Genomic DNA, 27,355 nt, shown 5'->3' with positions numbered 1-27,355 from the left:
TGTATAAAAGGAAATGCCACCACCACCCAATTTCCAAACTACCATGATGTTGATGTTTGTGAGGAATGTTATGCCTTTTACCCAAAGCTGAAAGTTTTCGCTACAAAATTCTTTTACTTTTCGAGAGTAATAATAATTTCATAATAAAACCTTACTAATTTCAACCAATAGAGGAGAATCATTTGAAATGTTGAAAAGACTAAATTTTAGAATATTTGTAAAGAAATGATATTACTTTGTACTCATGTCTATAAAATCTATGCAGAGAGGCTGTTTTAAGTACTAGACAGAATTAAATTGTTATTCCCAAGGAACTCAGTCCTTAACAGTTATATGTGTTAATCTCTCTTTAAGAAACATAAGAATTTTGCCAATACATATTAATTTTATTAACACATTTTATCAATTGTCAATGTCATGGCTATACGTGTAAGAAGTCTAAAACATAAACGTGTATATCATATCCCGAGTTTGCTATTTTTCCATACCACCCCCTCCCTCCCTAAGTCTGACAGTGCCGTGAGGTGGTCAGTGGTGACAGAGACACCTTCCCTGTGCTGCCCTGAAGAGGCCTGTTCTGGACCCCTCAGCCTCCTCTCCCACCCCTCCCCCCTCTGTAGTGAGCTGTCCCAGGCCCCACTGGACTGCTGCCGACATACTGTATGTGGGTGAAACATTTCAGTAGATTATGTGACGGTGGGTAATCCACTTGAGTTGTATGAACCAGGACCAGGAGGACTCAGACACTTGGCCAAGCTCAGGCCGCACGCACCCAGAACAATCCCCATTGTCTGCAATCCTTAGACCCAGGCACATACCGCGCTGGCAATGACTTCCAAATGAGATTCTTACCGAAGTCCCAGAGGATAATGAAGAGATGGGTTCTAGCTGCGCAAACATTTCATAAGAAAGGAGTTGTGATCTCAGAATAAATCCAGTCACACATTTTTTTAATTCATGAACCAATAAATGAATCATTTTGGGGACATCTAAAGTACAAATACTTTCATCTCAGTCTTTTTGAGATCTCTTAAAATATTTCTGGAATTTATTTAATCTTGGGGAGGGGTTGGTCAGGGGGTTCAAAAAGAGCCCATCACACATTTCCCATCAGACAACAAGGTCCTGAAAGGCAGCAACACTGTCTTGCAGCCCCTGCAAACATGCTCCGTGATTGGTAAAGAAGAGTATTTACGCTCCACAAATATTAGATTTCCTCCCTCAGGACCAGGATGCTCCAGGAACCACTCAGGTAGCCCCATCCTCTCAGTTTACAGTGAAGAAACTATGGCTGGAAGAGGTGAAGTGATTTGACCAAGTCACACAGTAGCTCAGAGTGCAAGTAAACACATTTACTTTATTTACCAAAGAAGGGTCTGGAAACTAGTGCTGGTAAAGTCCTGATGCACCAGAGGTACTTTATGGTTCCTCAGCCAACCATCCAAATATTTGTTCTACTAAACTTCCACCACACAGCTTTGAAGTTCTGGCTTATGGATTGTCAGTGAGACTCGGTTCCTTACCTCCGCTTCTTTCCTTCTTCTTCATCCCATTTCTCAACCAGTAAGACAGGTTTGCTATTAAGACTGGAGAGTAAGCATGGACATGGGCCCAGGATGGAGGCTCCAGCCCAGGAAAACAGTGGTGCTACCAGCGAGGCGCAGACGTCCTCATCCATGGCTGAGGCTCATCTTCTGGCGGAGGTGAAGGAAAAGCCTGGTGAAGGGTTCTAAATCAAGAGGCTAGTGAACTAACAGGCTGTGCCTGGAAATCTCTGACTCCAGAATGAAGCTCGCTCAGAGGCAGAGGGAAAACCAGTTGGCTGGTTAGAGGAAAGTCTTCAGTTCCGCCACTTAAACTAACAAACTAACAAAAGTACCTGACAGCCTTGGGGACAGCACGAGGAACCCTCAGAAGACTAGGATTAACTTTCCCACAAGTTTTGTTCTAACAAGAGGAGGAAGCCTCTTATTTCAGCAAACACCTGGGAGAGGAGGAACAAGAACCAGATGAGAAGTAAGATGAGGTTTGCAGGCCCAGGCAATCTTCATGAAAATTACTGGGAGAAGACAAGGCGGACGGACTGAAGCTGCTGACGGGAGGTTCTGTCTCCTGTGGGAGCTATTCTGCAGCCGGACTTGAAAAACTGGGTAAAGCCATGGTGTCTGGTTTGGTTTGGCCTTTCTCAGGTGGAGCATTTAACAGGCACCTGCAGGGCTCTCCCTGGACCCCAGAGAGCACGGACTAACAAATCACTGTTAGCGAGAGCTTCACAGCTCAGGTTAAGAAATGGGAGGGGAAAAGGTAGAGTCTCCATTTGCAGCAGAGGAGGAAACCAGGAGGCACTGTTTTCTGAGCAGAAGTCAAAGACAGCAGCCACATGGCAGACTTAAAATGTCTTGGGCCATTTTGAAGAAATACAGGGAAAAGAGCAATGATCATAAGGAAAGCAGAGCACTTAATTTTGCTTGGGAGTTGCTTATTACAAATGTGGATTCCATTGCCAGCTGGGGTCCAGGAACCCTTGCAAACAGGCAAGGGGAATTAGGAAGTTTTAATGCACAGCCTGCACACGATAAACAGATGAGAAATTCCAGTGAAACTTGGAGGTGCTGCCAATGCACGTTACACACTTGTTAGCTGACAGTGGGGTTTAAGATGCCATTTTTCACGGTGAAAGGCAGTCTGCCTAAAGGTAGACAGAAGATGTTATCCGAGAACCGGGAAACTCCAGTGTCACAATCTACTGACGGGAGATGGCTTTGAATTGAGCAGGGATTTTCCAAGGTAGAGTCTTGATAAACTGTACGCTTTTAACAGCAGCTCAGAGAAACTGAACCAGAATGCTGCTTTTCTCTCTTCTGATTCCCCCTCTACCACCTTCCTCTACATACCACAGGCCATCTGCTGTAATCTGTAACTGGTGACAACAGAGCAGGTGTAAACTGTAGGAGAGTTACCAGGTCCTGCAAACTCCGCATTTCCTTAGGACAATAGCTGTTTGGATTGTAAGCTGACCAAACAGATGCATTTGGGATTTGGGGTCGTGGTTCCCATGGGGAAATGAGGGGCTGGAGAAAGCTGGCTTCTCTATCTTGATACAAAGCTTTATCTCGATAATTCATTGGAGTGTCGAGAAAATGGAACACAAAAGTCTCGGAGTTGTGTTGGAATTTGGAAGCAGCAGAAGGATCCACATCTGTTCCAGGGAAAACGAATTTTGTTGCAGGTTCTGAAGAAGAGCCTGACTTTACCAGAAGACACTCTCACTAAGGCCCTCTGGTCAGGACCAGCCAGAAAGAGAAAAAGAGGACAGGAGGAAAGATGCTTTTCAGTTATTGTAGGATTTTAATTACTCCGTGAACAGGTCTTGAGTTGACGATGGGAGGCAGTTGGATGAGAAATTTTACTAAGTTATCATAAATTTTTACGATTGCTCACCTTGTCTGCTGCTGTCTGCTGGGCAAGGATACCATCCCTTCGGGCAAATAGGAAATAAAACAGAAAATGGCTTCAAGATAAAATTAACTGAAGCGGTGGCTCGATGCTTTACAGAGGTGTCGGGAGCAGCACTGAAGAGGCATCTGTAACTGGCACCTCCTTGGTTCCAGGTGGAAGCTGGTGCAGGCTGAGCCGAGAAGCCCACCAATTGCTCCTCTGGGCCTGCACGAGTCTCCCGAGGCGGGGCCTTGGTCCCGAAGGATGGAATCCACCCGGGAGCTTGTGGTGGAACTCTCCTGCCATTCCAAGACCTCACCTGAGGCGGCCAGCCAAGCCCACCCCTGGCCACAGGCTGGCCAACAAGCCCCCCAAGGTTAATGGGAAGAGGCCAAAGGAAGACGCCGATGCTTTTCCCCCCACCAGCATTCTCCAAGACGGGGGTCCCACCAGCTCGATGAAGTGCAAGTGGGTGCAGGTGGTGGTGATCCGGGCAGAGGGGACCCTCCAGCGGGCACAGCCCCGAGTGCCTCCTCTCAGAGGCCTCCCTGTGTCTCCTCTCTCTCCTCTGCTGCTGACCTTGGGATGAAACTCCCATCTGGGGGGGCCCACCATTCACCTGGGGTTCCGCCCCGCCCCGCCCCGCCCCGGGGGAGTCAGGAAGGGGCGGCTGCCCCAGCACCTCTCACGCCAGGGCTTTTGGGGGAGTCGGTCCCCCTGTGGCTGCTCTTGGCATCCCAGGGCTGAGACCCTGGGGACCCGGCGCGGGGAGACTCCCGGTTAGAGCGAGTCACAGCCTCTCGAATCTGCGCACCATAGCGTCGACCAGTCACCTCGGGGTGGAGGGTCAGATGCATTCAGGTCAGCGACAGGAGTAAAGCAGAGCCCAGCGCACAGGGAGCTGCAAGTCGGCGACTGTCACCCAGCACGGTAAATGTAAGCATCGCTCTGCTCCCGTCCTCCCCCGAATAACTTTCTTAAAATTGGACTCTAGTTAATCTGCCATGCTGCGTTAGTTTCAGATGTACCGCCAAGGGACTCCGTGATACACATACATATTCTTCTTCAGATTCTCCCCCGTTACAGGTCCCTACAGCACACTGAGCTCCCCGTGCCACACAGCAGGTCCTTGCTGTTACCTATTTTATGTACAGCAGTGCCGACCCCCTTCTTCAAGCCAACGCTGGGTCGCTCCGAACGACCCCCAGGTAGTCCCCCCTCGTTCCTGAAGGGTTTCCTCCTTCCAACACGACCCCTGTCCGGATCCCTGTGCTGCGACGACGGCCCTCTCAGCGCTGGCTCCTCAGTCCGTGTCTCCTCCTCCCGCCGCCCTGCGGCCCTCGCTACCATCCCCCCCCCGGCCCCCCGCCGTCCACACCGCCTCACCGCCGGTCCCCCCGCCCCGACTCCCGCCGGCGCCAGCCCCTGCCCGCGCGGCTCTCCCGACACCAGGGTCGCCTCTGTCCACCTCGGGCTGCATTCCTCTCCTCAGCCGCCCAACCGTCACTGGGGAAGCCCATTAACACGTCCCGGGAAATAAAACCAGAATCTGGATAATAAAATAGAATCTAACCTTTTTTTTTCTTCCTTTGTGCTTAGTCTTCTGTCACTTGCTCACAAGGCACCGCACACTGTGAGAGGCCTCTCGCCGGGCCCTTCAGACGTGAGCGCCTCCCGGGAAGCCGCTCCTCAGCTCCGGAGCGTGCGCAGAGGCAGCCGACGCCGCGACTCAAGATGGCGGCGGGTAGGGCGCAGAGAGGCTGCGCACTGGATCTGGGGGCGAGCGGCGGCCCCGCCCCTCGAGAGCCCCGCCCCTCCCCTCCCAGCTGACTGGGTCCCTATAAAGGGGCCCTGCCGCGGGCTTGTCGGGGAGGGTGTGCTCTAGAGCTGGCGCATCTCTGGTGTTTGATCAAAGGCTAAAGCTCTCCTTTCCTTCTGAACCGAACTCCGTCTCCCATTGGCGCAAGCGACACCAGGCAGGAGGACCCTGGTTGGGGCCCGACAGGAAAGTGTCAGGTAACGCGACACTTCCACCCGGGCCCTGTGACTGACCATGGCTGGCAGCCGCCCGTGTCCAGCTCCCTGGGCCCATCCCTGGCTCTGATCTCAGTGGTCACGGCTTCTGTGTGGTGCTGCTGGACGGGTCTCACTGTGGGTCACCAGCCCCGGGGGGAGGGGGGCTCCCGCCACCCACAGTCCCCCCACACTTCTGCCCTCCTCCAGACCTTCTCCATCCCGTCCTCTCCCCCCTCCAACCCGCGTGGCCTCCCCCACTGGTCGCCGGGCTTCCTGGGTCTCGGGGCCTCGGCCTCTCAGGCGTCCTCTCTTCCCTCTAGTCCCTCCCACGTCCCCACACTGCCAGGTCCACCACGGACACCCGGTGCCCATCCCACCAGGGTCCAGCAGCAGTGGGCACAGCTCAGCACACGCGGTTGAAGGGCTTTGCTCACTCGAAGTCCGGGACAGGTGCTCTCCTGTTATCCCTCCTCCCCTGCGTTCACCCCTGTCCCAATCCCTTCCTGCTGCCGCCCTATCATCAGAGCTCGTAAACTCAGGGCCCTGACCCTGCAACCACTTCTCTTTCCTGTCTTGACCCCTCCCTGTCCCGTGGCTTCAAATAGCATCGGTGCCGGTGACTCCATATTTAATTTTCCACCTGAGCCTCAACCCTGAACCCCAGACCCAGACATCCCACTGCAAGCCCAGCTGTGCTCAAACCTGCACCCCTGACACACTTCCTCCAGGCTTCCCATGTTGTCAATGGGAGATCCTTTCTCCTCATTGCCCAGGACTTCAATCCCGGAGTCCTCCTGACCTGCACCCTCTCACCACCACACCAGCCCCCTGCAATCCTGGTGCCTGATGGCTTCACGGTGTGCCCAGCGCCCCAGAGCCCCCCACCACCACCACGGCCGTTGCTGCTCTGAGGGAGGCACCACCTCCACAGTCAGGAGCCTCACAGCAGCCTTCCAGGCACCCCCAGCTCATCGCTGATGACTCTCCCCTCGCTGGCTGCTCCCCTCTGCAGCATTCCTCGGCTAGGGGTCCACACAGCTTGCTACTGCCAGACCCAGTTTTGAACACTTGCTCCCCCGTACTCCCCCAAACACATGCACTTAATAGCTCCTTTCCCTGCTTCATTTTTTTCTTGGTACTGATGATCACTGTTTTAAAAATGTACTTGTCTTGTTTATTTTCTCTTTTCTCCACTAGAATGTAAGCCTCAGGCAGGGATTTTACTCTAGTTTTCTCTTTACTGTGTCCCCAGTGTCTTGAATAGTGTCTGGCATGGGCTAGATGCTCCACAAACACATGTTGAGTGAAAGATGTGATGTGATGTGAAGTGATGCAGTGTGATGTGATGTGGAGTGAAGTGATATGATGTGATAGGAGGTGATGTGATGTGATAGGATGTGATGTGATATGAAGTGATGTGATGTGACGTGATAGGACAATCCCATCTTGGATTGAGACCCAATCCAAGGTGACCAAGAGTGGGCATTACTCAAGGATGTGCTGAACCTTTAATGAGTGGGGTGTTGGTGACAAGGTAATCTACTTGGGCAGAAGACTCAGGAAGTCAGAGACAGTGCCCGGGAACTGAAGGGGTGACATGTTTACATTCAGACTCTCCCGGACGAACAGATGGGAATATTTTGATTGCTCATCAGATAGTCAGACGGCATCTAAATAAATTGCTGACAAATTTGCTAAGTACAGTGCTTTCTATTTGGAAGATTCACAAAGCAACTGACGTACGTAGTGTCTACCAGCTTAAAACAATACTGCCAGAATAAAAACTGTATTTGAAATTTTCTTTTAATAACATCTTGGGTTTTTTAAAAAGTCTAATTTGGTTCTTCAAAAGAGATGAAGCTTTAAGTTCCTAGTAAAATGAATTTACTTCCTCAATGTCTTCATTCCCATATACTAGAAGATCCTATAATTACACGGCAGTTAAAAATTGCAAAAAATAATTTCCAAATTTTGCAAATAAAACCTAACATGCATTTACAGTGTGACACTTTGCAAAGCCAAAGAAAAAGAATGTAGATTTTGGGATAAGGACACTTGGATTTGAATTGCTGATAAGACATCCTAGGTATTCAGGGCCTTGGTTTCATCATCTGAAAAATGGGAATCCTGATGTGCACCTTGCAGGGCTACTGTAAGGACTAGAAGCAGTATACTTAACAGTGACTCTCAGAGAGCCCTGCATGCGGCACATGCTCCAGAGTGGTGCTAACAGCCAATGACTAAACAACAAAACAGAACAGCCTATCTAATCTTGATGCTATTAAAGGATTTTTAAGAATTGTGATGCTATTACAACTCAAAAATTCTCATAACTCTAGAAACCCAAAACATCAACAAAAGCCATCAACAAATCCTTCTTTTTTATTCAAATGAGTCAACTTACTCATGGAAAACATAAAAGGTACATGTTGCATTATTCCCTGAGCACTTTCACAAAGAACAGGGCTTCTAAAATGGCATGCAAGGGCCTTGTTACAGAACTCCATCTGAGTTTCTCAAAATTACATAATTTAAGTTTTATTTTCCCCCAAAAGGACTTTGGAGTCATAGACTTTCCCTAAACAAATGATCTTGTTCTACAGATGAGGACTTGAAGACCAACTCCCATCTGGTTGTACAGGCAAGACCTGGCATAGTCTCCGGACTAAGTCATGACTCTGTCATCGGCACTGTGACCGGGGCAGCCAGTAAAGAGATGAATAAACAGTGGAAAGGAGAGTCCAGGCCTATAACATCCCTTCAAATGAGGCCTCGCCCACCACTGGTGCCCTGGCACCAGCGTTCCTGTATTGCAAACGTTCTCCATATGTGGCTCACCCACCAGGAGCAGAGAACTGCATGGGACATGGGACCCTGGCTCACCCTCCAAATCTGCACAGCCTAGAAGGGATGGCAGGTCACACACCTGGAGAAAGCATCACACCAACGTGCATGGTCAGTGCCACGTGAGGAGGGTAAAAACCAGTGTTTGAAGAGCCCGGGGGGGAGCGGGGATCATTTCCAGGTGCTTAGAGGAAGCTCTCAAGGGACAGGAAGTGAGCAGTATCTTCTCTCTGGGAGAGGTCTGCCCTTGCTTCCACATGGTTCACCACTGGATCTTCCAGCGGATGTGAAGACTTTATTCACATACAGTCGGTCCTCATCAGTCACGGATTCCATATCTGCGAGAGAATTCACCTACTCGCTAAAATTAATCTGTTGCCCCAAGTCAGCACTTGTGGTGCTTTTGCTCATTTGTGGACACATGCAGAGAGGAGAGAAATTGAGTCTCCTGATTGATGCATGCTTTCCCAGCTGAGGTTGAACAAGGCCACACTCTGCCTTCTTGTTTCAGCTCGTACTGTAAATAAGTACCCCTTCTGGAGTCTGTTTAGTGCCACGTTTTCCACATTTTTGTGTTTTGTGTGTGTGTGTGTGCGATTTCACTGTTTACAGTGGCTCCCAAGTCCAATGCTGAAGTGCTGTGTAGTGATTTATGGGGAAAATACATTTGTTAGATAAACTGTTCAGGCATGAGCTACAGTGCATTTGGCTATGAGTTCAATGTCAACGAAACAACAGTGTATAGTAAATAAGGTGTCTTTAAACAGAAACACACATGAAATAAGGTTTTGTATTTATAAGTGAACATAAATGTGTGACCAGAGGCTGGCAGGAACCTAACCCTGTATTTCCCCTGGGAGCAGTGGTTCAGTGTTCACTGTTTCCACGTTTGTGGTGACTACAGAACAGAACTACCATGACAAGGAGAACTGACTATATGTATGTACATGTACAGGCACTCATACATAGATATGCACATATGCATGTACATGTGACTGCATAAACATGCATGGGAAGATATGGCATGTAGCTCGGGTCATGGTTTCATGAAAGGAGACTGTCATGATTCAATAAACTATATTGTGAAACTTGGAAATCTCAGGAGATGGGAAGTGAAATCTAAAAGAAATGCATCAGGAGTCTGTGCATAAATCACTCATCGGTGGCCCAAATCCAGGATAAGACATGAGTGAGAAGTGCCATGTTTGTGTTTCTCTTAGCTTTGCAGGGAGATTTTATATCTTCCTTATAACAACTCTGACTTCATCAAGCCTGTGAGAGTTCCAGCACACAAGAGCTTCTTTTAATGCAGCTAGATGATAATACTTTTCTCAAATTTTCAATATTCTAAATATTTTAACTGTCACAAATTATTTGTCTCCAAATAGTTTATATTAACAAACTTTAAATGTTAATGTTTTAAACAAAACACCCCCCCAATACATGCATCTCTATTGATGTGAGCATAGAAAAAAAAGGAGGCTTTTCCAACTGTCAACATTTTAAAGCAGTGTTATCAGTTTTGAGGTTCCCATAGCAACATGTTCCATTGCCTAGGTGACAGTGATCTTATGATGTCACCAGTGAGCTAAACTAACTTGGAAAACAAACAGACATTTCCTCCTGAGTGTCCCCACATCTCGAAGTTGCCTCCAAGCCTTAGACAGTCAACGCACCAAGTGCAGCTTCGTGAAGAGTTATGAGGACATTTCATAAACATGATTCCAGGATTTGACCTGTTAAAGCATCTTTCATCTTCAAGGGGTTTACAACACTAAACAAGTTGCCCTTCATGTTATCCCATGGAGATTTCTCCCAGCTGCAGAACAGATGTCAGAACGAAGGCACAGCATCTTGGCGGAATATGCTGCAGCTGCACAAAGGCATAAGGGAGAGGATGAAATGGGAGATGTCCAGTGATACTGTCACCAACTCAGGCAGTAGGAGCCACTCTGGAAAAAGTTGATGAGATGCATGAACCACCCGAGGCCAGTTTCTCTTTTCTCAAACCAAGTGATAGCCAAAATGTAGGAAGATACGCCCATCTTGGTTTCATTCTATTAATAGTTCCATGAGTATGTAATCTCATACAGGAAGTTATCCTACACGCACATGTGTGGAAGAGATAGTTATACAAGTGGGGAGTATTTTAAAGTGCATTTAGGACCAGAAACCTAGACTTGGAAAAGGATTCCATGTTCTTTTCCAATTCATCTCACAACTGGTTTGTTTGAATGACAGATGTGGTCAGGATGCTTCTAGAGAAAAAGTGAAATTTAGAGAACGGAATGTCAGTCCTGATTTCAAGGCACAGAAACACTGTCCTGTTGCATATTTTTCTTCCAAAATAATCAAATATAATTTAAGCACTTTATAATTCACCCAAAGAGGGCTTTTAACAAACAGCATGGAGCTCTAAGTTGAAAATGTACAATTGCAGAGTACGACCAAAGCCAACTTTCTTTTGCAAAAGGAAAATGTGTGCTCTAACTGCTCATGTTCAACCAGAAGTGTGAGAACCAGGCTTAGAGGATGAGGCCCAGCCTCTCAGGCCAGCCAAATATTAGGTTGGACAAGTGTAAGGCTGAAGTTGAGAGAGAAGACGGGGTCTCTTCCCTCAAATTGTAATGCTTAGAAAAAAAAAAAAAAACAGTGAATTTTAAGAAAATTATAAAATAGAATGAGAAATAATTTGAGAATAAGACAAGAAAATATAATGAAATCCTAAAACCTGATATAGACCATATATTCCATGTGAAAGTTAGAATGAAGAGTTACAAATCACAGCAGGCTAAAGAAGGAGGGTAGGCCTTCCCACCCCTGCTGGAGCTTGTCACACTTCAGGCCATGTTTTCTCTACAGCAAAGAAGCATCAAGACTACAGAACCGAGGAAGGTATAAGACACTTCCCCTGCCTACTATAGAGCACTGCTACCTCTTTGGCAATTCCTGTTTCCAGTGACCTAGCCAGCCCTCAAAGGCTCCTGCACAGTGAGGCCCCAGGGCATTGCACATAAAATCAGATAGCACAACACTGCATCATTGGACCCCATGGTCCAATGTGCTCTACTTTTGCTTTCCTAAAAGCCAAGATTATTGCTACAAGCCTAGGTCATGGCCACGCACATACTTCAAAGCTTCTCCAGCTTGTTTCTTCAATACATCACTCAGTCTGCTCAAACACCCGGGCTCAAAGATCGGAGCACATTTGACATGTTGATGACCATTGTTTTTAGTTCCTATTTTTTTTATTGTACTTCTGAAACAATCCAAAGTCTGAGACAATCCTGGAATTAAAATGTATGAGTCCACAAGAAAAAGACATTTTGGTGTGAAGGTAATGCTTAGTCCAGCCGTGCCGTTAGGTCTGAACACTAAGTCTTTAAATTAAGATGTAAACTATAACAATCAATGCGTAATGACTTTTGCACAATGTGGCATTGCTATGGGAACATTAATTTGGGAATGTATAATAATTCTGCTTTAAATATTCTTTAAAAATATATTGTCAGCAATTGTGGGAATTAATGCCAGTTTCTAATTTGCAATCTGTTGATCTAAACATGTTTCTGCAAAATCTGCCAGTAACAAAAACGTAAAATGTCTCTCAAGCATCATGAGCCTCCATGACCTAATTCCAAGTTTGATTTCCACATGTTTTTTTTGCTATAACTGGGTCAGTAAGTACTCAGATTCAAAACTGGAATTTAAGGCCAAGACTTCTTGTTGGCTTCATCTTACAGGACAACAGAGCAGCCAAAGCTAATGACAAAGAGAAAAGAAAACAAGACACCAGTGCTTTCCTTCTGCTGCCTCTTTCTCCTGCTTTGTGCCAGATCTGTATGTGCACTAAACTCATCTATATTGAGAGTGATGTTGTGTGGCTCTGGGTTAAAGGATTGTAGAAACAAGAAAACAAGACAAAAAATGGATTCCTTTTGGTCTTCAGCAATTACTAACAATTCTGTCTCTTCTGAGTGGTTGTCAGATAAATTAAATATTAACTTGCTCTGTGGGATGTGGACCAACCGTACTGTCATTATAATAAATTAAAACAATGTCCTCTATTAACTGACACCACCACTTCTGTCTTTACCATATGGGGATCTTCAAAGAGTCATCTCTCTTGTCCAAGTTTGGTGTTGATAAGATATTCTCAGTTACAGGCAGCAGAATATTCCATGAAAAATAGTTTAAATGGTTGGAATTTAGTATTTCACATAAGTCTCAGGGTTGGGTGGTTCCGAGGTTGGCTAACTCAGCAGCTCAAAGTCAAAGCTTTGTTGGAATCTGTTTGGATTTCCTTCCACTGCAGCAAGATGGCGGCAGTAACTCCCATCCCTGCACTCATCCCAGGGAAGAAGAGGGTCATGGCTCCCACCCCAAACTCCATTTTATTCTAGGAAAAAACTATTTTCCCAGCAACCATCTCCTGCCACAGAGGCTAGGACTGGGTTACGTGGCCCATGCTAAACTACCACTAACAGGGGGAACTGAATTACCATGATTGTCTTAAGTCAGTTACGATTCAGCCCTGGACTAGGAGGCGGCCACAATCCCAAGACACTCGGGAGGTAAAAACAGGGACAAAGTGAGATTCTGCCAGCGGCAAAGAAGTAGGGAGAGAGAATGGCTGCAAAGAGTGTCTGCTACACATCCTGGCACAGTCTCCGTACCTGGGAGATGCTGAAATCTAATGCTTAGTTCTAAGGCAGAATCGGAGCAACTTTAGGAATAAGATTTTGGCCTCCACTATTATAAATCTATGTGTACATTTAATTTCCACCTGAAGGGGAAATCACATGGTCTGAAGTCTGTGATCTGTATCTTAATACGCTGTGCCTTCCAGCTTGTGTTTTCTCACTGAGGCACCCAACCATCTGCTTCCGAGTGAGTGACCCGGCTCCCTACCCCTCTGGGGGTTGTGCCTCATTTTCACCATCCCCCAATAAACGCTCAGTAAATACAGAAAGCCCACTGAAATTAATTCACTTCATGCTCCAAAAAGGAAAATAACTTGGTAATCCAACAATCCCAGGGTGATGTAAGAAAATATAGACTGAATAAAGTAAATTTGAATTCCGCATATTAGAAGCTGTAGGAATTTTTAACCACGATGGTCTCATCGTATACAGAACTCTTTGGAAGGTGGGATCAAACATGTATGTAGTTTTTCTTCAGTAAACTTTTTTAAATGAGAGATTTAAGTTCACAAAAGAACTTGAGCAGGAAGTACAGAGTTCCCACATACGCCCTGCCCCTGCCCGTGGGTTGTATACTCTCAAGTTACCAATAGTGTTGGAAAACATGGATAATTAAAATGCAATATGCATTTCCAGGTTTAAAACAAGTGAATAGAATGCTTTGGCTTATTTTCATTCAGAAATATATCTCAGACCACAGTCAATCTCTATTGAATTGAGATTTAATGTCACTGATACTTAAATAATTATAAACCCCATTATCTGACTCCAGAAGGAAGGCCAGAAATTCTTCTTTCCAAACAATAACTATTTTACTTGCCAACAGTTCATCTGAGATTTACAACTTTTTTTCATAGAATTGCTTGAATGACAAACTGATTTTTGCACTTAAACTACCTGCATTTGAAAATGGATTTAAATATTCCATTTGAATATATTACCTACAATAAAACATAAAGCATGTTAGTTTACATTTTTTAAACCTAGTTGGCTACGCTCTTGTTTCCTAGAAGCCCTCCTGAGCAAGACCACGTCTCCTCCCAGGCTTTCCCAAGCGAAGCCTCCCTCAGGGGTGGCAGTGCGGGCACCTGGGAAGTAATAATACAAGTGACACAGACTCAAATTCTCTCCAGGGATGTGTTTGCAACCTCGTGATAAGTTACAGAGAGCTGTTTTCGATGACAGATGACGGAAAATCTGCTCCTACCCAACAGCAGAAGCATGAATGTAAATCACGTTCTTCTGGGAAGTGCTTTGTACCCACAGACATGGCAAATTGTCAAGGTTTAAAAACCTGACTCTATTCTTGAATAAACATGGGAAGATAAGGGAGTTCCTTCCCTAGAAGCCCATCTTAACGTTGAAAACTTTCTCTTCCTTATGCTCTGTCAGGAAGCACAGAGGACTGACGCCTGCCTTCTCTGATTGACCAAGCTCTTTAGAGAGGAAATCAGAGCCAGAGTTTTGTCCCTGTGCCCGTTCCCATTCCAACAGTGACGTCTGTCCACCCAGCATGTGAACACGCACCATCCCTCGGGCAGGGCAGCCGTGCAGCCGCGCTGGGTGCTATACCCGGGCGTGGGGAGTGCGGGCATCTCGGGGGCACGTGCTCCGATAGGGGTGCAGCAGCTCAGAACCCCGCCCCCCCAGGCACCCCTTGGCATTTCCTGTTAACAGACGGTGCTTGATCCTTCCACAGACCAAGTGTCTTCTGCCAACATGGTCTTCCTGCCCTCTAGTCAGAGGGCGGCCAGCTTCCTCTGCAAGGGCCAAAGAGCAAGTTTAGGCTTCCAGGGACACAGAGAGTCTCTCACACTCAGTGTCTCCTCCTCCTTCTTGCTGTTGCTCCGGTTCTTCTTATCTCCTCCTCCTCTTATTCCTCCTCCTCCCCCACCCCTTCCTCCTCTTTCTCTTTCTCCTCCTATTTACAACACTTTGAGAATGTAGAAGCCATTCTTAGTTTGGGAGCTCAACGGAAACAGGCCACCGGCTGGATTGGCTGACCTCCGACTGCAGTTTGCCAGCCCAGGCCACCCATCCAAAGCTATCTTTACGATCCTATTTTTAGAACTATAATCACTCAGCGCCTTTTCAATCTGACCTTTCCAACATTCCTTGCACTTTATTGTGCAGATGAAAGCAAATCTAATGCTCCAATCAAAGTCTGACCAAGGCAGAAATCCAGCTATTGATAACGTTCAGAAGGCTCATGGTAAAAAGGATACTTCCCTGGACCCATTCTCTGCATGCCTTGGAGTCTCTGAGTCTCTATAGGTCTGGCTTCTAACATCACGCATCATTAGATACGCTTTAATCACCCTAGAAGACGGCAGGAATCTAGACACACTGCTGCTTGCACTCTGCCTGTTCGGTGAACAGTTCTTCAGGGGTGCAGCCACGCTCACAGGTCACATGTTGTCTGCGGCGGCTTTCATGCTACAACGGCAGAGTTGAGTAGTTGCAATGGAGACCATATGGCCCACAAAACCTAAAATATTTACTGCTGACCTTTTACAGAGAAAGTTTCCAGATCTAGACTAAAGCAGCATCAAGCACATTCAAATATCTACTTTCTGCTTCGCAGCAAACGCTTTGTTACCTACCTGCCCCCATGCGTTTTTGCACCTATTCCTTCCTTCAAAATTCTTACTGACAACCTTCTATGCGCACGGCACTCTGTTGATCTGGAGGGGGATTGTACAAGGACTCTGATCTTTAAGAACGAGGCCACTGGTCTTCCAACCCTGGTGTAATTATACTGATTGACTATCGAATGCTTATCTTCTAAGTTTAGGCTCTCTCTCTCTCTCTCTCTCACACACACACACACACACACACACACGCACACACACTCTCCTATACCTGCTTACTATAAATCCCAGGACAAAAATCAAAGTCAGCAATGGGCATGATCAGCCTTTGTTATGTTTTGAAACTGATTAAAAATTGTTTTTGGTGTTTCCACCTTTTCTTTCTGTGCCCATAACCCCTGGGTATTCCCTCACCTCCCTTTTTCTATCATTATCTAAAAGGTTATAATTTGTGTTTGTTAACTTACTTGTTTCACATGGCATAACCCACTAGAATGTTCCATTCCATGGGTCAGGGGTTTTATCGTACACTACCGCATCCCCATCATTTGCGGAGTGCCTGGACCAGTCAGTGCTCAACCAATATTAGTAAAATAAATTCATTTTCAAGACACCATAGCATCTTCTCCCACCTCTAAGTGATCCAAGTCTGCTTGGAGAAAGAACCCATATATATATGCTCACAGAATAACCCGAAGGCTCATTTTGTCACCACCCTTGGCCTTGAGCGAAGGCCTGTACCTTCTGCCGTGGGCTGTCAGGCACTGGAAACCAGCTCCCGCGGGCAGGGGGCAAGAGTGGGCCTGCTGGTGCTAGGGACTGCTGCCTCGGCAGCCATTTCTCCACGAGAACGGAGCTCGCATTCTCTGGCTCCTGGGTCCCCAGGTAGGCTTCCCCAGCTCCTGCTTGCACACCTCGCTACCATTCTGGAACATCGCCAACAGCTGAGAGGGAAGAGCCAAGGTAAGCAGGTCTCAGCTGCCAACGGGCTGTGCATGAAAACAGACTTAAAGCTGGAGGCATGTTGCTCTTTAAATGGTCCATTTAGAGAGCAGAGAGAGAGCTACCAGCTCCTGGTGGTGGTTCATTTACTAAGCACATAGGGATAAACCAGGGAACAAATATGACATGATCCCTGCCCTCAGGGAACTTACATTCTAGAAGCTGAGGGTGAGGTCAGATGATAGGAATAACACAGCACATTTAAAACTCACCGGGTGTGTTAGAAGGTGACAGTGCCGTGGATGCAAGAGCGGGTGAGGAAGATGAGGAGGCGGCGGCCCAGCTGAAATATGAACAGTGCGGTTGGCCTGAGTCTCATAAAGAAAGGGAACGTTTGAGCACAGGTCTGAAGGGGGCGAGGGAATGATACTTGGGATTCCTGGGGAAAGAATGCTCCAGGCAGAGGAATGCCCAGTGCAATGGCCCTAAGACAAGAGAGGGCTCGGTGTGTCCAAAGGCCAGCTTGCAGACCAGTTGGCCGTAGCAGAGTGAGCCGGGGGTGAGTTCAGAGAGGCGGGGCCGGGCCAGGCCAAGGCCAGCCTTGCTGGCCTTTCCGAGGACTTGAGCTTTTACTTTGAGTGCAATGGGGAGGACTGGCAAGCTTGGAGCTGAGGCCTGAGACAGACCTAGGTTGGCACAGGCTTGAGATTAAACAGTAGAGAAGCAAGGTGGAAGCAGAGAGACAGGCTTAGGGGCAGCAGGTCAGGTACCAGAAGGCAGTGGGCGGGGCAGGGAGCAACAGTGGGTGGGGAGAAGGAGCAGCATTCCAGATGTTTCTGAAGGCTGAGTCCACAGGATTTTCTGGAGGATCAGGTATGGGATGTGAGACAAAGAAAGGAATCCAAGATGATGTCAAGGGTTTTGGCCTGAGCAAGAGAAAGCACGGACTTGCTGAGATGAGAGAGGCAGAAGGGTAAGGGAGTTTGGGGAGTGGGATCGGGGCTCGGATTTAGGTCTGAGGTCTCTGCTGGACATCCAGGTGGAGACCTCGAGCAGGCGGACGGTCTGGACATTGGGACAGAGAAGTCTGGACTAGAGACATGATTCTGGCCGTTGTTGGCAGCAGATATAACTGAATGCCAGGAGTCTGGGTAAGATCCCCATGCCCCCGGACCATCTATTCTCTTCTTATGCAAACTCCTTTGATGACTTGTCTGTGCCCGAGTCTCTCCCCATCGCTTCCCTCTCAGGCTCCGCTCCAATCAGACGCTCACCCCACCTCCTCATGGACCGGCTCTGCCAAAGGCAGCACCAACCCCGTGTTGCTGGACCTGGTGGTTAATTCCCGGTCCTCAACCTCCCTGGTCCACCAGCGCATGTGACAGCTGACCAGCCCTCGCTCCTCCTTCCTGTCGCAGGACACTTTCTTCACTTGGTCCCAGGACACCACACTCCGCTGGGTTTTCTGCAAACTCAGTGGTCTCCTCAGGCTCCTTGCTGGTTCCTCCTCTGCCCCAGGAGTTGTGTGCATGATGTGCTTGTGTGATTGTATGTTGTGTGTGTGTTATGTGTGTGGTGTGATTGTGTTTTGGGTGTGTGTATAGTGTGGGTGTGTGTTGTGTGTGTATTGTGTGTGGTGTGTGTGTTATGTGTGTGGTGTGATTGTGTGTTGGGTGTGTGTATAGTGTGGGTGTGTGTTGTGTGTGTATTGTGTGTGGTGTGTGTGTTATGTGTGTGGTATGATTGTGTGTTGGGTGTGTGTAGAGTGCAGGTGTGTGTTGTGTGTGTAGTGTGCTTGTGTGTGTGTTGGGTGTGTGTGTGGCTGTGTGTTGTGTGTGGTGTGTGTAGTTGTGTGGTGCATGTGTGTGTGTTTTCTCCAACCACCTTCAGCTGTTCGGGTGGAGACGGAGAGATGGACTTCAATACGCTCAAGGCCCTGCTAAAGTGAGGCAGGAGGGGGGCAGGGGGGTCAAGAGTGTGAGTGAGGGAGTGACACAGCGAGGGACACAGGGATCTGAGCTGGTGAGCAGTGGAGAAAACTCAGAGGCGGGTGAGGAGCCGTGTGGGGTTAGCACAAGCGACAGTGGTGCCGGGAACTGGGCTGTTGGAGTTGGGGCAGCTAGAAAGAGGGAGCCAGGGTGAGAAAAGTTGTTGTTAAAAGAATTTCTTTCAAAATGGTTTAGAACTTTGCTTAATTGTGCTAAGAGTTTGATGCCATGAAGTTGGAACAACTATATTATTTTCCATTTGTACATTTACATGTATAGAAAGAAGAATTAAACCTTGGAGTGTTTTTGCCCTCAATTTGTCTGAGATGAGAGTCACATCATCTACACAGAAAAATATCAATGATATTTACTTTCTGCCCTTGGAATATATAAACCCATGAAGATACAGATAATGAAACCATCATTTCTCAGTTTTCTATGACATCACCATTGTAACAGTGAAAGGAAATGGTATGTTCTAATCCTACTCTTGTGAGGGCAAGAGCCTGATTGCCAACCAGAAAAAACATACAGATGGAAGATAAAATCAGTGTTATCGCAGAAACAGACTTTCTACTGTTAGGAAAGTTCCATCCTGATTCCAAGGCAGCAGGAACAATGTGATCAAGCCTCCTGCTGGCTGATGAGTGGTCAGACCTTCCCCTGTCACCAGCCCCTCTTCAACCACATGGTGCAAACACAGGTGAGGGGCACAGTACATGAGTCCTTCCAGGACTACTCAGCTGAGTTTGCGTGTCTTAAAATTAAAAAGTGAAACAATAAAGGAAGGGTGTCTTCAATATTTGATAGTTAGATATTCAGATTGGGAGTGACCCATTTTTCTCTCTTTTTTTTAAGCTAGGACAATATACGTGCTCTCCAACTGATCAAGCAATGACACCAATTTTCAAGAATAGCCAAACCCCCTCGGGTGGCCTTGTGAAGAAAAAGCACGGGAGAGATTATGAGAATGTGAGGGTTAAGCTGAACCGACTCTGACCCCTTCCGTGAGCCCCGCATTGATTCAGAGTCAGGAAGATAAGTGTGCCGACGCGGCATTGCCAAGGGGTAGGTAGATGGGCCCACAGAAGTGTTCTCCATCTTGGAAACATTGGGTCCAGACTTGTGAATGGGTAGCAAAAGGTTGCGTCACTGGTTCTGTGCCAAGAGCGGAGGCCATCGCCTGGAGGACATCAGAACCAACCTCCCTCCCCCATGAGTCACGCCTCACAGGCCCAGACGTGAAACCAGGATCCCAGAGGCCTGTAGTCCAAACTCTGGGACCGGACTTTATGTATAAGCCCTCATGTCTACACAGGTTAAAGCAGACAATTCACAGGGAGCAAAATGTGAAAATACCCTAACCCACTGAAACAGGGAAGATCTCCCCAAGAAGGAGAAAAGAAACCAGGATGTTACCTCAAGGCTTGGGGAGGTGGTGGCAGACATAAATTACACGAGCAAAAACTGCTTCTACCCTAATTATGAAACCACAAACAAGCTGCTTCTTTTTATATTGCTGGGAAAGAAGCATTGCACAAAAGTGTAATGTGTGATGCTAATGGAGTTTATAATCCCATGAAAAGATCGTCAACATCATTAACGATGAGGGAAATGCAAATTAAAACCACCACGAGCTATCATCACACACCTATCAGATGGGTAAGATTTTAGAAACTAGTGATAACACCAAATGCTGGCAAGGATGCAGAGAGACTAGATCATTGTTACGTCGCTGGTGGGAATGCAAAACGGTACAGCCACTCTAGAAAACAGCGCGGCAGTTTCTTCCAAAGCTAAACATTCATTTACCACATGACCCGGCAATGTGACTCCTGAATATTTATCCCAACAAAACAAAGACTTACGTTCATACAAAAACCTGTGCTCAGATGTCCAACGAAAATACTGGAAAGAACTCAGATGTCCTCCAGTGGGTGAGACAAACTGTGGTCCATCCCTGCCACGGACACTGCTCAGCAACAAACACACGTGGATGAGTCTCCAGATGTTGTGCTGAGTGAAAAGAGCTAGTTTCAGAAGACTGTGTAGGATAAGATTCCATTTATGTAACGCTCTCGAAATGACAAAACTGTAGAGACAGAGAACAGATTAGCAGTTGTCAGAGGATGATGAGCGAGAAAGGGAGGGAGCTGTCGCTATAAAAGGGGGAGATCCTTGTGACGGAGCTGCTATGCACACTGATTATGATGGTGGTCAAACAATTCTACTCATAGGATAAAATCGCATGGAACTAAATACGCAAACGAGTGAAAGTAAAACCTGTGAAAGCTGAGTAAGATGGATTGTTTATATAATGTTGATTTCCTGCTGTGATACTGTTCCACAGTTACACAAATTGCTACCATTGGAAAGACTGGATAAGGGGTATAGGGGACCTCTCTGTATTATTTTTTACAAAGGCATGAAAATCCACATTTATCTCGAAATAAAAGGTTTGAAAAATCTGATTTCTTGGCCAGTGTGCAGAGACGATCCCGGGACATTAGTTTCCCAGATGCATTCTGCCCGAGGTTTCCACCTGAAGCGCCCCCTGGCAGAGTGAGGTGAGTGAAGGATCAGCGGCACTTGCTGATGTGTGGTCCTTGATTTCACACGCAGGTGAGGCTCGAGGGCAAGGCAAGACCAGAGGTTTTTAGGTAAACTCTTTTTTTTTTTTTTAACATCTTTATTGGAGTATAATTGCTTTACAATGGTGTGTTAGTTTCTGACCAGAGGTTCTGACAGAGCCAGTTATGCTTAGAAGTCATGTAGCTCTTGCTTGGCACTAAATCCATCCCTTCTAATCTAGCAAAAGACACCCTTTAACCACATTCACCTAGCATTAAATGCGCTTGTGTCCTTTAGTATTGAGAAAGCACTGCTATTTTGATTTCTTTCATAGTGTTTGTATCAATGTCTAAATTCTTCTCCAATGCAAATGTTCCAGTTTAAATGGAAAAGTCAAAAACATTCAGTTGACGTTTAGAAATCCCAGTTTGCAGTTAATTGAGCAATCCTGATGGTGAGATTGGACACACCTGTGTCCACACTCTCCCTGCAGGTCCCTGCACTGGACAACAGGAGAGACAAAACAAGCCAGGCTTCCAGCCCTGGATCATTAGAACACAGTGTCCCCCCCACCCCAGGAGGATCAGACGTTACACGTCAGCCCACCTAGCGCCAAACATCCAGGACCCTCAGACAGACTCGGCTCTCCTTATCCTCAGATGATTACACGGGTCACTGCAAACTCTGTAAACCTCAGAGCTACTGCAAATCATTGTTTTTCCAATAAGGATATTCTACTTCACATCAAAAAGGATTTAATTTTCTAATAGAAATAAGTTGCACGTCTACAGATTTTGCAGTTGCACACCAAGGCCTGCTCAGGGCGGGAGAAAGGTTGCTGGATTTTCCTCCAGCTACTCTAGCTATAGAACAAACTTATTGGAAGGATACTAAGATCCTTCAAAAAGTTTAGGCCAGCTCTTAAACTACCAGGAATTCAGCCAAAGAAAGGAATTAAGGATGCAGTTAAAGATTGGGCTATAACAATTATTGTTACAAATGGCCTATAAAAGCCAACAACAGAAGATTGGTTAAATTATTTACATGTATATATTAAAATGATAACATAAAAGTATGTTAGTGATATGGAAAGATAATTATAATACAGTAAGTTTTTTAAAGGCAGTTTATAAATAGTAACCACAATAAAACGTTATTTTTGGAAAAATATAAATATATAAATGACTATACACAGAAAGTTTGAAGAACGTACACAGTTATTCTATGTGTTGGTCTGTGGGTGGAATTCAAGAGGCCTTGCATTTTCTCTTAGTTATGTCTGTATTTTCTCACTTTTCTTTCATTCATATTATTAAGGAGAACAATATAAATTAATTATATTTTAAGTATAAAATTATATATTAAAATATAAATTAATTATATATATAAATTATATATATACACAAATTATATGTAATATTTAAAAGGTACATTATATAGTTAATATTTATATATAATATTAATACATAATTATATATATTGTATACAGTATATATCGAAAGTAAGTATATTAAGGCTCAGACTTAGGTAGAAAAGGGGAAAAGCACTGGACATTTGTGAGCATTCTCACAGACATGTGTTCAAGGGTCTTCATTTGAGTCAGAAGTTAGATCTCAAAGTACTCTGCAGGAGAATCATTTTTATTTGCCCTATGAGCAGATTTATTGAAGGATGAGACTAAAATAGGGTTCGAGGAACCCAACAGAGCCCAAGAGAAGAGTGGGCTTGTATGTGGTTGCCACAGAACCTTCTGGAAGCCTCTGCAGAATTAGCGAGCAGTCAGGCCAGCAAGTGCTCGGACACCCTCCATCTAACTGCAGCGCACAGGGCCGTGGACTGCTCAACCCCTCACTCTTGACCTAGAGGGGCCCTGAAGCCTTGCTAGAACTAAAGGAGAGAAGTGTTTTAAGAGTGACAATGATGGAGCCAAGGGGGGAATCTCTTGCTGGGCACTCACTCTGCAGGGAAAGGAGGCGAGCTGTCTTCATCTTTGAAAGCTAGTGGTGCCAGCACCCAGGGTTGGCCTCAAGGTCCCGGTGTTGCTGGCTCCCCTACATTCGCTGTAACAGACATTTGTCGGGCACCTTCTTCTAAGTGTCAGGGACTACGGTAGATGCTGTGACTTCAAAGAGGAATGCGTACGTGTGTATATGTTAACCCCAACGTCCTAATTTATCCCACCCCCTTTCCCCTTTGGGAACCATAACTTTGTTTTCTAACCAACAATGACCTACTATACAGCACAGAGAACTAGAGTCAATGTTTTGTAATAACCTATAAGGGAAAAGAATTTGAAAAAAAAAAAAAAAAAAAAAAATATATATATATATATATATATATATATATACACATATAACTGAATCACTGTGCTGTACACCTGAAACTAATGTGACATTGTAAATCAACTACACTTCAATTTTGTTTTTTAAAAAAAAAGAGGAATAAGCAATTACTCAGACGCTGAACACGGAACGCCCAAAAGTGGCACTGGAGGATGGAAAACTGAGAGCTTTGGACCTTGTGACTGAAAAGCTTCCCTGCTGTCTGCTGCGATGACAGAAGAGGAATTAAACAGTGGGAAGAGGGCACGGGAAGCCACAGAGCTCTACGTGCTGCCAAACTGCTCCCATGAGAGTTGTGTCCTTCCGCAAGGGACTGCCTCTTTGAGCTCCTGATTTCTTGCCTACCAGGGAAATAATCCCTCCCTCCTTTGGGTTGTGGGGAGGACGGCCTTAAACCCTGTGCGTTAAGTCCATGCACACAGTAGTTGCTCACCAAGAAATTAATTCCAGCCACAGCCTTGCTGTTTGTAGGCATCCAATAACTGACTATTAGTAAAGTGATTGGTGTAGGAAACAAAATGAAAGAAAATGAGACGTTTGTAAAGCTTCCTTATCTGTAGATTAGATTGCATGGTGGCCGGGAAGTGTGTGGAAACCAGGAAGGATGAAGGATGGGGCAAATGCCTCCTCCCACCTCACATTTGCTTGTTTCTGGGAAGGGCAGAGTTGGTATTGATCCAGGGAATACTATTGTTCTTGCCCTGGTATTCGGGATAAGTTCCACATTTTTTGTGGAATTATGCTGACATTCCTGTGAGGTGCCATCAGAAGCATTCCAATAGGAGTGACCTTGACACGCCCTCAATGTAGCAGCCCTCCTGTAAGCAGGGAGGTGGGCGCATGCCTTGAGTTTGCTATTAGAAAATCATGATGGGTAAACAACAAGGTCCTACTGTACAGCACAGGGAACTGTATTTAATATCCTGAGATAAACCATAATGAAAAAAATATGAAAAAAGAATATTTATATATATATATAACTGAATCACTTTGCTGTACAGCAGAAATTAACACAACATTGTAAATAAACTATACTTCAATAAAAAATAAAATAAAATAGAAAATTTTTTAAAGAAAATCATGAAAAAATATTGAAAGGAGCAGAACCTTATGGTACTTCTCCCCCCATGTCCTCTGCCTGCCTTTTGTCTGTAGAAAAACTTTAGTCAAAGAATAAGTTTAATCAGAGAAGTGAGAAAATACAGAAGCAAAGTAAAGCAGTCAAGAGCACAAAATAATAATAGTTGAGTCATTAAGCAGAGTCAAGGACCTTGAGCTCCTCCTCAGGGGCTATAGATAATATTCTGAGCCACATCCTGTGGGCTGTCTTGTAGATACTGAAACCCCCGCCAGGTGGAAGAAGTTAACTACATGATGAGCAGACTGTAGCCACGAGAAAAACTGCCACAATTCTGAGAACCGGCCTCAAAGAAATGGGAACAAACCAACCCTGGAACTGAAGACTAACTTAAAACAATCAAGATGAGCACGAGCAATTTCAAAATGACTGTCAGAGCTGCCTGTGCCGTTTCTGCACGTAGCCCCCTCCCTCCTCCTAGACACCCCTGAAACTCCCCTTTTAAAGCTCTTGCCCACTGATGGCCAGTGGGGAGTCAGCCTTTGGACACGAGTCCACCCTCTGCCCCAGTTGCCAGCCTCTGGAATAAAGCAAACTTTCCTTTCCACCAATCTTGCCTCTCAAGTATTGGTTTTCGAGTGGCCAGCAGCTGGACCTGACTTTCAGTAACAAAACCGTAAGTAGGATAAAACAACAACAACAGCAATAATAATAATATCTTACTTTTGGATAAAAACTTCAGTTTGAGCAACATTTTTATACAAATTATCGCGTTTATCACGTTTCATATAACCCCATGTGATATATAATAGGCAGTATACCTCCATTACATTAAAGGGGAAAACATATAACCAAGTGACTTCCCCAATGTAAAACATGCAAGAAGGTGGCAAATTCAGGGCTCAGAAAGAGTCCTATCTGTCAGGCACTGCTTCCATGAAGCTACAGACATGGATAAGATGTTGCTCCTTCCCTGAAGAAGTACACCATCTGGTGGTGGATGCAGAGGTGTAAACCATCACGTGAAAAGGGCCCCAGAGATATGGAGGTGGTCGCTCCAGAAAGGAGAAGCCCACCACCAGCAAGAGAGGACAAGGAAGACTTGGCCAGTGAGGCCACGTTTGGGTTGCTTCCTTGAGGAATGAGAAGATTATAGGTAGAGCAGGGAAGAGGGGAAGGATGGGAGGAAGTGGTTCCAAAGGAAGAAGAAGTGTGGGCAAAGGTCCAGAGACACCAAAGCCCTGAAGGTATGCGTGCGTGCGTGTGAAGGATGTAGAAGCTTTCTGGAAAACAGGCGGGGCTCGGCGACAAAGGGCATCGCGTGCACCCAGAGGAGATTTGACTTTATCTTACAGCCAGTGGGCAGCCGCTGTTGGTTTTAACCAGGAGAAAGACAGGATCAAATTTGAATTTGGAACTATTTTGACAGTAGAGAGGAGATGAACGTCTTTTTTTTTTAATATTTACTTATTTTCCTTATTTTTTTGGCTGTGTCGGGTCTTAGTTGTGGCACAGGGGATCTTTCATTAGGGCACGCAGTCTCTTCATTGCAGCGCTCGGGCTTCTCTGTAGTTGTGGTGTGCGGGTTTTCTCTCTCTAGTTGTGACACATGGGCTCCAGGACACGTGGGCTCTGTAGTTGTGGTGCGTGGGCTCTGTAGTTGTGGCACGCGGCCTCTGTAGTTGTGGCACGCAGGCTTAGTTGCTCCGCAGCATGTAGGATCTTAGTTTCCCAACCAGGGGTCAAACCCGTGTCCCCTGCATTGGAAGGCAGATTCTTTACCACTGGACCACCAGGGAAGTCCCAAGAGGAGATGGACTTTTAAGGGAGGAGATTTTTGGCAAGAAAGCCCAGGCAGGATATGATTCTGGTCTAAACAAAGGCAAGGACCATGGAACTTGAGGAGAAGGGATATATTTTTTTTAATTTTTAGGAAGATTTTTAAATTTTTACTATAGGGGATATTTTTGAGAGATCTTTCTAGGGCGGAAAAATAGAGGGTCTGGTAATTATTTGGATATAGGTAGTGAGTGAGAGAAAGAAATCAGGAAAGATTCGAGGTTTTCAGCTCATAAATGTTGGAGGATGGTAATAATTTTAATATAAGAAGGAAAAAGAAAAGCAGATGGGCCAAGGAGTGAGGAGGAGGAATTGGGAAGAGAAGGTATTACATTTGGTTTTGAGCAATTCTTTACAACTTATGAAAGAAATATTTATTGGAATTTATTTATTTATCTATTGGAAGAGTTTACTTATTGGAAGAGTATATGTTAAGACGTTGTTACAGGTTCTACAGTGCTTGGCACATAGTAGGATTCGATAAATATTTGTTGAATGAACGGAGAGTCAACAGTAATTATTCAATGAAAGAATAGTGAATAGTCATTTTGACAAACAGATAAAAACCAGCTGAGAATGAGCTGCTGTCAGTTACACAAAGCTTGTTGTCAAGAGCAGCAATTCACAATTTAAAAATAAAATTACCCAAGTTGTCTAAACAAGATAGAACTAATAATTTACTTACTCTAAGCCAAACTGGCCTTTTCATAAGTGCTAATAATAATAGTCTTGCCAATTTCAGAGATTCTTACCTGTCAAGTCTTAAATTCAGGACACTGTAAACCAGCTTCTGCTGTTTGAAGTCAGATAATAAATGTTTAAAAATCCAGACATATGCACAGATCCTATGCCATAGATGGATCATAAGTCATTCTTTCCCTCTTAGTCTCTCTCCATAAAGACTTTAGAAGTCAAAAACTGGTCTATAAATATCAAAAGTCTAAATATACTGCATTCTCGCCTCCCCAGTAAGTCAAGAAGATTTGCAAACTGAGTCAAGAGC

Source organism: Balaenoptera ricei, chromosome 12, assembly GCF_028023285.1.
Source record: "Balaenoptera ricei isolate mBalRic1 chromosome 12, mBalRic1.hap2, whole genome shotgun sequence".
NCBI lineage: Eukaryota > Metazoa > Chordata > Mammalia > Artiodactyla > Balaenopteridae > Balaenoptera > Balaenoptera ricei.
The sequence above is the reverse complement of the archived record's forward strand: the minus strand, read 5'-3'. Positions refer to the sequence as shown.